This window comes from Alligator mississippiensis, chromosome 10 (assembly GCF_030867095.1).
Source record: "Alligator mississippiensis isolate rAllMis1 chromosome 10, rAllMis1, whole genome shotgun sequence".
Lineage (NCBI taxonomy): Eukaryota > Metazoa > Chordata > Crocodylia > Alligatoridae > Alligator > Alligator mississippiensis.
Window position 1 is genome coordinate 15,743,761 of NC_081833.1, and position 13,665 is coordinate 15,757,425.

Sequence of the window (13,665 nt, forward strand, 5' to 3'; positions counted from 1 at the left end):
GGACTCTTGCTGCCATCGGATTCAGAGATCTCAACCAGCTGCCTGCCCTGGTAGCACTGAGATCTCTCTCCCCATCTGTGTGTCTTTGCTTTCATCATCCGTTTCCCTGATTGGGCAACTATCACAAAGCAGCTTCCCAAATGAGTCAAGAGATCTTGCACCACCCCACCACAGGAGCTTGAGGACCTAACACAAGGCTAGAGGCAGCAGAGCCAGCTACACTGGAGGACCAGGTATTTAAGAGGTGAAGTCCTGAAGTGCTGAAACCAGTAAAGGGAGCTCTATAGCACAAAGAGGAGTGGGTTAGAAATGCAGCTGGAATACAAGATGGGAACAGAAGGAAAAATTAGCTGAGTGGTAAAAAAAACAACCAAACCCAAACCAAACCCTATTGTCTAGTTCTTCCCCTAAAATGCAGAATGTGCTATTTGCTGTAACTTCACTTGGTACAGCAAGGCAGAGAAAAGCGGAACAGTCCTGTGCAAGGGAAAGGAGTGGTCCAAGCAAAGGAAACAGGCATGAAAGCAAAACTTAAAAGCCAGAGCCATTCCCTATTCTGAATGCCAAATGCACAAGCTCCCCTTCACCTAGACTCCCAGGAGCACTCCACAAAACTTTACACAAGCGTTGCACAAAGCATTTGCAAACTCTAGTCTCCAAGGAAAAAAAAAATCATTGGCACCAGTAAAGATGCAAGTGCAAGCACTTGGAATCCAAAATGAATAGAATTTGAAGTTTAGTAGCCAGAGAAATAAACTCCCCTGACACGGGGTATATCTTCATGTGTTCCTTATTCAGCCAGGTGAGAAACAAAAGCAAGCACAGACCCAGGTTCAATGCTGTTCTTCTTCAGAAAGCACCATACTGAAAACGTCCATGACAGTCCAACTGTCTAGGAGTGGGATTCCACCTGTACTGCACTGACATTCCCAGAGCCGCAGAATTAAATCCATTGAAAGGTGCTGAGTTCCTGTAATGAAAGACATCTGAGGCACAGGGCTAAGGCTCCAGGACTGGGTTTCCAAAATTAGGCCCAGATCCTTCAAGGCATCAAGTGCCTTGAACTCCCATCAAGGCTCATGCACTGAAGGTAAACTATGCTTGCTGCAGCATTCAGATACACAGAATGCCATTATCATGGTGAAAGTTTGTCGTGAAAGATTGAGTGAGGACTCAGCATGCTACAGAATTTGGCCCTTGGGGAGCATTCAACCTAAAGAAAGGCGGTGTTTCTTTCCAAAGCAGAACTTGGAGTATGGTACACGCAGTGACAAAAGCATTTAGCACTGCTCTCTCCCTAGTGGTCCACCTGGCAACCTACAGAGAAAGTTAAACCCGGTCCAAAGATTAGCAGGAATGAAGGTACTGTACAGTTATACCAGCAGTGATACCCACTTCCCAGTGCACGGACTCCTTCAGTGCATGTACTTAATCACACAGGTTAATTTCCAGGGCAAGTAAGGAACGTGGGGTGGCGGAGAGAGCCCCGCAATAGAAACATCTCCACAGCGGAGGCCCACCAGAACAAGCCAAAAGCTCCCGTCAGCCCTTTACCATTCACTTGCAGTAACATCACTAAGGGCTAAGCCCGTAACATTCACAGCTCCTATGGAAAATCCCATCACCTCACATCTCAGCATCTCCGGCCAGGTGTGAAATTCCTCCTTCCCAACATGTTCCAGCAATCCCTTCAGAGAGGGGACGTCCCTGAAGAGGGATTCCTTCACAGGATGCCTAACACAAACCTGGTTTCCAGTCTTGGTGTCCTATATACCAATGCCACCTTGTTCTCCTTAAGCACATCACTTATTCTTTGGTTTTTAAAAAATCCAGAGGTTCTCCCTGAGCTTTCCCTCCAGGCAGCCTGCTCCAAAGAGGTCCACCCAAAAGGTAAACGAAAAGCCAAAACAGTGTCAACATAAAATAGAAACTCAACCTAGCAAAACTGCTGCTGATATTCAGGAGTACTAACCGCATGCATCTTGCCTGAATAATTTCCAAACCATAACTGATGTTTAATGTGGAAAAAGCCATAAACGTACAAAAGTTACTTCTAAGACCAAAAGCACTGAGCTCCTTACTTCTGGCTTTGATGAATGAAGTGTGTTGTGTTTTGGCGTCACGCTTTTGGCACTCTCGAGAACCTTTTTGTTAGGTGGGAATTCATGGCACTGCATGTCAACGTATTCATCTACTTGCAGCAGATTGGGTTCTTTAGGGTTTTAGCAATGTGCAGGCCATCTCTGATGGAGGCTCCATGCAAACCAGAACAGGCTTTCCTGCCAGCATTGCTTTGGATGGGAAGACCACCAGAATGAGGTAAGTGATACAGAACACACATAAGAAATTTTGTTCTCTGCTGCATTGCTTGTGCTCTCGGTTCTTATCTGCATTTCAGCTATGAGTCCTGTATTGTCCTCTCAGTCCAGGAAGAGACAGTGACTGAATTAGCTGTGTATAAGCAGAATAGATTAATGAGCCACAGTTCAGGAAATGCTGCCATCATCTTTTCTCCTTTGCTGTTCATTTTCAGAGCATTTTCATGTGCGTCCCAAAAGGAATCTTTTCAAGCAAAACGTATTGTGCTGATCTCTGAGAACGCTCTAACTCAAGCTAAAACACCACTTCTCTCGCATGCACATCAATTCTCACTCATCCAGCGTTTGCCAAGAAGGAAATCCGACATGCAAGACATTTAATATCATAGGCGTCCTTTACTAATCACAACCAAGAAAGCCGCTTGGCACCAACAATAACCACAGCTACAGCGACTGGATGCAACATTTTTGCTTGCCTAACTTATTAAATTAGCTCATGCAACAAACAGGAACTTCCTATTTTTAAACCCAGTTGCAATGAGAAAGTTTGGGACAGCAGACTGGAAACAGGTGATACGCAATCCATAGAAAGCATCTCAGAATGCTTTTCTCGCCTCTTACTGTGTGAGAAAGCCCTGTTTCCTAGTAGAAGCAACTAGACGCATACACATTTACTTTTTTTCCCCTCACACACACACAGAAACACCAATTTGTAAAATGAAACACCAACTCATGCCTGAATGTGCATCATCTTAGGCAAATTTGAATTGCTGAAAGAGATACACGGTTGAAAATCTTTTCATCATCGGTACATAATTCATACAGGCATATCCCCCAGACACTTGCTAACACATTACCCCCTACTCAAGTAAAAAAACAATGGTTAGCTCCACCATCTCTAGTAATGAATGGTTCAATTTTCCTTTTTACTCCTGCTTCTCACTCAATGAACCAAGCTGATAGATGGTCAACTCCTAAAAGGCCAGGTCTGGCCTTCTCGCACTGACAGCATGCTATTATTTTGCGGTGAGGGCACATCTTTTGGGACAGTCCAACATGTGCAGTGAAAGCCAGTTGTAACTATAGTTGGAAAGGAGACCATCAGAAACAATTCCCTCATGGAAATATCTATTAGATTACTCTAAGAAAGGACCAGAACCAGATGAAGTTCAACACTCAGAAGTGTAAGGTGCTCCATCTAGGGTCAAACAATCCCCAACATACCTATAGGCTCGGTGGTGACAATTTGACTTGCACCATGACTGAAAGGGACCTAGGGGTAGTGACCGACCATCCATCGAACATGAGCCGGCAGTGCGATGCTGTAGCCAGCAGGGCAAACGCTGGCATGCATTAACTGTTGCATCTCATGCGAAACTAAGGAAGTGATACTCCTACTGTATTCTGCAGTGGTGAGACTGCAGCTGGAGGACTGCATCCAGTTCTGGGCGATGCACTTCAACAAGGAAGTGGAAAAACTTGAGAGGGTCCAGAGAAGAGCCACCTGTATGATCAGGGACTTGCGAGACAAGTCATACGAGGAGAGGCTGAGGGACTTGGGCCTAAGTCCCTCAGCCTACAGAAGAGAAGGCTGAGACGGGACTTTGTTGCAGCTTACCACTACATCAGGGGAGTACATCAAAAACTCAGTGAAGGGTTGTTCATCAGGGCACCCCTTGGGGAAGACCAGGAGCAATGAATACAAACTCCTGGAAGGCTGCTTCAGGCTCAATTCCAGGAAAAACTCCTTCACAGTCATGGTGTCCAGACTGTGGAATAAACCCCTCCAGTGATGGTGCGGTCACCTACCCTGGAAATCTTCAAAAGGAGACTGGACAGTCACCTCGCTGGGGTCACTTGACCCCAGTTGTCTTTTCCTGCCTAGTGCAGGGGGACTGGACCCAATGATCTACAAGGTCCCTTCCAGCCCCTAGCTATCTATGAATCTATGAAGAAAAACAGTGGAAGTCCCATCATCTGGGTCATGTAAAGCTGGGCAGGACAAAGCACTGTAGAAACAAAAGTATGGACTGGCAGACCTTTTCAATCTCTGACTTCTATGCCTCTGTAGCTCCTCAGTGTTCACCACTGTTACCATGATGGCCTGTCCAGCTGCTGTCCTGTTTGACTAGCAGGGCTACTGTCCCTCCTGTGAACCCATCGTGGTCTCTCCAAGCAAAACCCTTTTGGGTTTCAAAGCAGCACGTCTCTGGGATGGAATCGTGCAAGTCTTCTACGCTCAGAGCAGGTGTTTGGTTGCAGCCCCCTCTACATTAACCATGAACGCCTCAGGTGGAAATATCTGGGCCCTTCAGTATTTTTCCCCACCAGGGCCATGACAGCAGTAGGCAAAAACCAATAGCAAATTTTTATATATTTAAAACAAAGGATTTCACAAAAAACAATAAAGCCTGCTGCAGAGCTAGCAAGGGTTTACCTAAAGCTTACTTTTTCCTGACATAAGGAAAGTCCAGTTCCCTTGGCATGCATCTCCCTTTCTATATCAGCATGTCTCCTCCTTAGGCAGCTGCTCAGGTTCCCCTGGACACGAATCACCCTCACATGAAGCTCTTAGGGTACCAGGTTCCACTTTAGCAATATCTCATTAGACCCCCCCCACCTTCAGATGGGGCAACGAGATGAGTATCTGTATATGCAGCAGAATCCTGCCCAGATAGCTATAGCAATGATTTACTAGGAGCCTGGCCCCAATGACCAGGTGTTCTTTTTCAAGCTGTCATACCACTTCCCTCTCTCTTGCTCAGATATGCTATGGGATGCTTAGCACTCCAGCCAAGTTCGTTTTCTGGTGCTGGTTGACCAGCTATATCAGGATCAGTGCTGGCTATTGAGGGTGGAGCTGGCTCATTCTGCCTGGCCCCATCAGCTGACTTCTCATGAGCTGCTTACAGTTCACCTTTCCTGTCTGCTCCTAGTCTTTCGGAAAGACAGACCCTTTTACCTCTTCGCTCTCCCCCTTCCACCTACTTATACCACTTGCTTTGCCTGCTGTTGGCATTTACTAACAATTCATCACTGTCACAATCCCACCACACTGCCATCATGTATGTCACAGCTATGAGCTCCTAAAACAGGGATTGTCAAACTACAGCCCAGGCTGGACCTGACTCATGGAGCCATTTGATCTGGCCTGTGAACATAGGGCTCTGGCGGTATTTGAAAGCATGGAGCTTTGGGGTGGGAAGCAGCATTGGCATCTGGATCCTAGCACCAATCTTCCCACCCACATCTGACATGAATTCAGTCAATCCGGCTTGCAGCCATAAAAAGTTGCCAACCACTGCCCCAAAACAAGGTTTTCCCAAACCACACAAATGCTTCTGAAGGGGTTAAGGGTGGAATTCAGAGCTCTTTACTGGAAGCTCCAAGCAGCATGGGAACATGGTGACTGGAAGCTGTTCTCTCTCGTAGATTATATGTGATCATTTGTACAGTGGTTTTCAATCTGTAGTCTGCAGACCCTGGGGGTCTGCAGACTATGTTTTACGGGTCAACAAAAGATAACTATGATCATTAAAAGGATGTGACTATCTACACGTCTAATTCAAAGCGGTCTGCACCTCCATTTGAAATTTTTTAGGGGTCTGCAAATGAAAAAAGGTTGACAATCACTGATCTAATGTAATGAGCTCTTGCACAACACAGGCCATGGGACATCCCTGAATGAAATCTTAGGGGAACTACCATGCATTGTTTTGGGAGAAAACCAAAACAAAAGTTCAGTCTTGATGTAAAGATTACCAGAACTGGGGAATCCACCACAATCCGTGGTGAAGTTGTTCCAACAAGAATTACTCTCAAACTGTCCACGTGATTTCCATCTGGCAAGAGATACTGGAGTCCAACAGCGTGCCCTTGAGATGTAGCTCCACTAAAAGCCCCTAAGAATAGCTCTGCTTCCTCCATCCCATTCTTTGCTGGCCTGAGGAACCTGCTTTGCTCCCTGTGTAAGTACTAGCAGACTGTGAGCCAGCTACCCTTTCGTCTTCTTTTGGATAAGCTAAACAGATTGTGAAACAAGCTGGCAGGTTAATTCTGGTTGCCAGAGGACAAGGGCCCACAGCACAGCCTGCGTGAATGAAGTGGGAAGGAAGGACCCACTCCAGCTTTGCTGGGAATCAGTGGAAACATTGGAAGCCTTCCCACAGATCTCAAAGGCGCTTGCTCAGGCCCTATCTGGGATGCTCACACCACAACCATGAATGGGCCTTTCCAGTGGGTCCCCCCACTCCCCTCCTGGATTACGTTTGGAGCAAGCGGGTGCGGTGGCACAGGGAAGCCTGCACTACTGCTGCCCGGGTTGCCGTTTTGTGGCTCACTAAAGGCCTTGGGTATCTTGTTAACATGACCTGGTATCCTGTAAGCTGACCCTGTGAAATAAGAAATGTGACAAAGAAGTGAGCTACTGAATGGAAAAAAAGGCCGTGTGCCCCAAGCACTGTAACCCGACTGCCTGCCTAGCCCTGTTAAATGAATAAAGGTACTTTCTAATGGAACAAAGAAGCTTGTACACAGATCCTTGCCACGGGAATACAATCGCTGCTTGCTGAATCAGTGTGTAAAGCACGAGCCTTTTATTATGCTAGGAAGGCAGCAGGGGCAGAGGCGGCTTGTGCAGAGAAGAGGTTGGTTTTCCGAGCCGTCCGCTCCGGGTTTCACAGTTCCTGGAAGTTTTTGAGTTCCAGGAGAGCTGTCTGCTTTCCTCAGAGCTCCTGCCTTCGAGCGGCCTGCGTATTTCAGGAATGTGAAAAACTGGCACGGTGAGGTCTGCGATTCAGCCAAAATGATGTGTTGGGACATGACTGAAGTTAATTAAAAGAGCTCAAGAGTGAGAGAGAGAGAGGTTGCAAAACTTCTTAAAGGGCCAATTAATTTTTTTCTGCCACTGCACACACCAGGTGGACCATATCAGGGGACCTCACTCATGCAGGAGCCTTTATGAGGGGTCAAAGCAAACCCCCATGTGGTCAGTTTGTGGCCAATCCAGGCCAAGTTGACTGTAAGTCGGTCAACTGCACCTCTTTACATCCATAGAGGACTTGGCCCAACCAACGAAAGAGTATCTGGCAAAGGTGGTAGGGGAGGAAGAGGGGCAGTCCTGGTTGGCATTCAACAAAGCATCACCTATTTGGGAGTGGAGTGGGGAATCACCTAATGACACTAGGTGTGTCCATGAATAGGACAGAAAGCTGCACAATGCCAAGTCATCATCCAAGTCCTGCCTGTTTCTGTGAGCGAGAGCGGTGAAGTCACATGGCAGATGCAGCGTAAGCTGCACCTGGCAAGGAAGGTCTGTACCTTTGTCCCTGTGAAATGTGCTGAATTCAGAAAGAACAGAGCAGGGTCCTTCCTGGGGAGGGGTGAAAGCCTTGTGAAAGGCGGTGGAGCAGTAGGCCTGTGGGATCCTCTACTGGGAAGTGTTCAGCGAAGGGTCTGATACTTGGTGCTCTCAGGTATTGTTTTGAAGGCCAGGGATTACCTGCCTCTTGCTGCATTCATCAGTATGCAGCGAGAGCATGAAATCCTGCCTTTCCTTTCTGGAGCTTTCACTGGCAGGATAGATGGGCCAGTACAAACAATGGTGACGGGGGCTGGGATCTGCAATTTGCACAGCACTGGATTCATTATGCTCACAGGGAAGATCCAAAGAGAGCAGGGTGAAGCCAGTGGCAAGGGCTGCTGTAAAGCCCACCTTTCTGGCACACAAACCTTGCATTGCGCTGTTTCAGTCCAAGTAGCCCATGGAGCTTGAGGACCAACGGTTGTCCTGAATACCCATTCTCCCAAACTTGCCTGTTCCCCAGTATGAGCCCGGCTTGCTCCATCCCCCCAACACAACTGGCCTTGCCTGCCTGAGAATTTGAGGAACACCCTGCTTTTTGGCTACAAGGAATTTGCAGCTCCATCGCTGGGTGAGTAGCAAGAGCTTGGGGACCAGGAATGGGATGGAGGAAGCAGAGCTATTCTTAGGGGCATTTAGTGGAGCTACATCTCAAGGGCACGCTGTTGGACTCCACACAGCTCCCCTCCCCCACCTAGGAATGGGCCGCCCCATGGCCATGACCCCTCTTTACTCATACCGCCCGCCTCCAATCCTGCAAGCAGGAGCAAAGTCCCCTGGGACTCTCCGAACCAGCCGGCATGCCTGGAGCACGTAAACTATGCAGGGAGGGGAGAGAGCCGGGAAGGAGCTCTGCTGCGAGTCTCGATTAGCCCGTGGGGCTCTCACCAGGCTGTGGAAGAAAGGAGCATGGAGGAGGGGCAATGAGACATGTCTGTTCCCTGTTCTGCCGCTGGAGCCATCAGCTACTTGGTAAGAGGGATGTGGGTGGCAGCATCTCCATGCGACTGGGGACAAAAGGTCCCCACAAGCCAGCTGGCAGCAAGTGGAAGGACTGGGAGCAAGTGACAAACGGACCCAGCCTGGAGTCAGGATGGGGGAAGATGAAGGAGGAACTGGTTCCCTTAGTATCTATCCATGGTCATCCTTCCAGGACAGAGCCCACTTGCAGAGCTGAACGAGGCCCCCGCGCTATAGGGAGCCCAGCTTTAAAGCTAAATCTGCTTCCCATCAGGGTTTCCTCGCATGTGTGGCGCTTGGGCCCACCTCTCTCCAGCCCCCAGGCATAGCCAGGGTCTTCCAGCAGCGCAGTCCCCTACCACCGCAGCAGGGCCTGGCACAGCACCGACAGCCCTTCGGCATTGCTAGCCCCATCTCCTTCAGCGTCGCAGGGCTCTTGTAGCTCAGCCCTGCCCTGGCCTAATCCCGCTCAGCACGAAGCGGGTGGAACATGGCAGTACGAACCGCACTGGCTGCAGACTCAGACCTGGGCAACACGCAGGGACTGACAAAGCTGGTGGGGCCGTGTCCCCGCTCCCCTTGCCAAGGGCTTGATTCGGGCTGACAGGAATCTGCACGCCCAGGGCGGGTTTCCCCCACCCCCCAATTTCCCTGCACAAAAGGAGCAGAGTCCCTCCCTTGCCGTGCCAGTGACTGACAAGGGTGTTCAGCAGCGGGCTGGAAGCCTTAACAATGGGGACCTTTTATTTTGGCTCCCTGTCATTTCAGTGGCTTATGGCTCTCACAGATTAAAAGGCTTTTGCGTGTGTGTGACTGGCACTGCTGTTCCCCCTGGCGGGGCGGAAGGGGCCTCCTACCTCTGCAGTCCCCACACCTGTTCACCCGGCCCTCCCTGCACGTACGCCCTGGCAGGGGGTGGGTGGGTGGGGGCGAGCGGCTGGGCGACCACGGTGTCACTTACACACCGTGGACGAGAACAGTTGCAGAAGGGCTTGGGTTTGACTGAAACATCCTCCAGCCTGTGCGAGACACTTAACCCCTGCAGCGCTGAGCCTTTGTGTCCACCCAAGACCTTGGAGCTGCAGGCCCTACAGGAGAGGATGCCTGGACAGTACCCACAACACTGAAACACAGCAACATGGGCAACCCTTCTGAGGTGTCCGGGCCATGCCGAGTTCGAAGAACCCAGCTCAGGCCCCAGTGGGCCCGGGGGCCAAGGGACCAGGATGGAGGTACCGGTAGGGCTCGCTAGGGCTAGGGACAAACATTCAAAAAGCCTGAGCCTGAATTGATGCAATCTTTGCAGGTTAGTCTAACCTGGCTAAGCTAAACCAGTTTGTAACTGCACAGACATCCCCTCAGCCATTTTCGAACTGGTTTATGTGCACTGAGCATCTGTTCTGTTACGGGTTTAACCCAGTAGTTGATCATTTAAACCAGTTTGTGTGTAATGTCTGTCCCTAGCCCAAAGGACTGAGGTGAGGGCTGCTTGGGACTGCAGTGCTGCGAGATCTGCACAGCTGTGCAGGGGGTTAGCAGAGACGGCCAGTGTGAACCGCGCTGGAAGCAGCTGCACCACCTCAGGGGAAGGCCAGATGCACACTGGGTATGACTGTACCTGGAAAGGTGTTGAACTCCTCGGCACAGCTCCGAACACTAAGCCTCTAAGATGCATCCTGACCTCTACCATCCCTCACAGAGTTGCCCCCAGCTGTGCTTGCTGTACCCCAGCCTGGGAAAGGAGCTAGGCCCTCTGTGCAGTCCAGCAGGGACTCTGCTCCTTCTGATGATTATGGAGGGAGTCAGATACAAGGGAGCACCCCAGCACAGTCCCTAGAAAAGTGCTGCCTACAGCAGCTGTTTACTCTGGAGGGTGCCCCTGAGAGGGGCAAAAGGTTGCCAGATTTCAGGCATGTCCTGAACCAGGGTTTCCATGTAGGTCTCTGTCTGGGAATGAGGATCTACATTTGTCCTTCTCGGCCTCTCGTGAAGGCTGGGGAGGCAGGAAAGGGGGCATCAGAGAGCTCCCAGCAAAGCAGCCTGACACCTTGCTGGATTCTCACCGAAAATGGTTTCAGAGCCACGACTCCAAACCAGGAGGGTAAATGCCACCCCCTCCTGCCTCTGCCCACCAGGGCCCCCGGGGGACGTGAGCAGGGCATTGGCTCAAACAAAACCAGGGGGACCCTCACCTCTCTCAGGGGCCGAAGCAAGGGGCAGCGCTTGCAGGAGGGGACAAAGCCTGCCACTGCCACAACAAAGGGCACTTTTCAGCTGCACATAAAGGAATGAGGGCCTGGCCCTGCCCCTCCTACCAGCCCACACCCCTCGCTGCATGTCAGGAGTTAGGAGCCTTTTCCAGAGACCCAGCCAAATCTAATCACATCTGACATACAAGGCAGCGTATCCAGCCGCCCGCCTCAGGCGCAACCACCCTCTCCTCTTCTTCCCTCGCTTCTCCTCTCCTCCCCACCCTCAGCTCCCCTGCCTTATCCCTCCCTCCCCCCAAAACCCTTCAGTGTTGCGCAGCTCCTACGCCAGCCGCAACAACACGGTTATGACCCCCACGGGCGCACCCCCGACTGGTCCTTGCCAGCCCAGCTGTCATTATAACCCCCGTCCCTCTCTGATCGGATGCACCACAGGCTTGGCAAGCAACCCGCGTGCAGGCTGCAGCCCCCTCCTTCCCAGAAACCAAGCACGGACAGAGACATCCTCTTCCCAGAGAAGCCGGGAGTGCCCCATCCCTGGGGAACTTCCCAGAGGGAAGCGGCAGCTCAGCTGGAGCCGTACGATGGCTCTTTCTGCTCCCCACACAATGTGCCAGGAGTGCCATTGTGGATGGGGACAGGGCAGGCGGCTGCAGCTACCTCTGAATGAGCCACTAGCTCTGTGCTGCGCTCTCTTTTGCCTTGGGGGAGGTGGCTTTCCCCTTCCCTTGCTGGGGAAGTAACAGTAGCTGAGAGTAACAGCAGAGGCTCCATCTGTAACAAACTGCCTCTCCTCCCCTGCCCCCAGCCCACAGGCCACCCTCAGCTCTCAAGGGGAGGCCAGGCACAGGGACAGCGAGTGTGGTGCCCTCCCCCGTTACAAGCCGGCATTCATCCAGCCTCTGCCCAGCGGTTAGTGCTCTACAGTGCAGACAAGGCACAGCGTACAGGTTAAGGGCCCGCTCTCCCACGTCTATTAAAATCAGCAGGCGCTGACAGCAGAGGGTCTCCTTTCTCTAGCAAATCATGGTTTTAGGAGTTCATTTGAATGCCCTTGGGACAAACAGGTTTTGGTGGCAAGCGGGGAGAGACTCACGCTGTCAGACTTGCTTCAAAAAGAATCAGAGGGGTGCAAAAATCTTTGCTTGCCCTTCCTGTGTTCCCACCTCTGCACCCCAGGCTGCACTGCCCCTGTCCCAGAGCAAGGAGAGAACTGGGCCAGGAGCCTCGGCTGGGAGGAAGCAGGAGCTGGTCATGGTGAAAAGGGATGGGGACAGGAGGAGGGAGCACGCTCCATTTTTAGACCTACTGGCACCACCTCAGTCTGCAGCAGCCAGGAAACTGGTTGGAAGCCCCATGACCTGAGCAAAAGATTACCCAGATCCAGGAGCCAGGAGGAAGACAGGACTTGGCAGGCCTTTTGCTGCAAAGGGAGGAGTCACCTCTGCAGCAGACATCAGAAGGGCCTGGCTGCAAATGTGGCAGCCCCTGCCATGCCATCAACTCTCAGGGCTCTGACCCTCTACTGTTATACAACCACAGGCACCTCTGACCTCTCACCACCTCCATCTTCCCTCTGATCTCCAAGTGAGGCATAAGAGGCGTTTTATTGTAGCATTTTGGACCCTTGTTCTTGGCCAAAGCAGGAGCTAAATGTTTCCTGCCCTGCGCAGAGCTCCTGGGGGCACAGCAGTGCCACCCACAACAGTCACCTCGTGTCCCTGGCTGCTGGCCACCTGCCCCTCCCCTGCTCACACACCTGCACTCCAGGCAGCTTTTCATTTTGAGAAAGCAGCCCTCTGCATCCCTGCCCTGCCTCCCCCCCCCCCATGCCAGGCGATGGTATCTGCTGTAGGGCAGGTGTAAACAATTCCCCATGTCTCCGTAGGGTCAACAGCAAGAAGGCCAAGTGTCCTACAGCTGATGGGGCTCCACGCGGGCCCTGAGGCAGCCTGGCTGGAGGATTGCTATGCCCCCAGCCTTGGGCTCTTTGCCCTCCCTCCACATCTAAGGCCACAAAATGGTGCCATGTGGCAGGAGGGAGTTGCAGGCGTGGGTTTGGGATGGCGGTAGTGCTTGAAAGCAAGTCCACAGTTAGGCCAATGCGACAGTGGGATGCTCTTTTTCTTAACAGCAGTTGCTGCGTGCAGCATGGAAAGAGAGCAGGAGGGTGAATGCCGGGCAGCTGCCATGACCAGCATTTCCCTGAGTAAATCTGTAAATACCACTGTGAGATTAAACTGCACCTACCTAGTCTGTAGAAAATGTTAGACCGAGGCTTTGTGGTGACAATATAAAGCGTGAGGTCGAAGTCCGAGAGGTTTGTATACATGCAACTAGAACCTCGAGAGGAGGTGTACATCACCGCACAATGCACACTACCACTTTAAAATGTCAGTCTACTTGAGAATGCCACGGTGTGACTTTCTAAATATATTTATTCCTTTGCAAATACTTCCCCCTGTTAATTTCTGATAATGAACTGGAACACAAAAAAAACACCGAGGTCTGCAAGCACTTCCCCAGCACGTGGACGTGTCTGTGATCGTCATTTTACAAGGATGCAAAAATCGCCATTCTTTAAGACTATAATCAGGTGTCAAGGACACACGCACACCAAGGACATGCCAACACACAATTTTTTAGTGGCATCCTAGCCTGTTATGGAAACAGGGTTGTAAATATGAACACAGACCCAAATGCTTGTTGCTAGATGTGTGCAATCCAAGCTGACAGCCTATGGCTGACCAAGCAACCAAAAAAATGTAGGATGCTTGTTGAGTGCCTGGGGCAGCCAGGGGGTAGAGTGGATCCT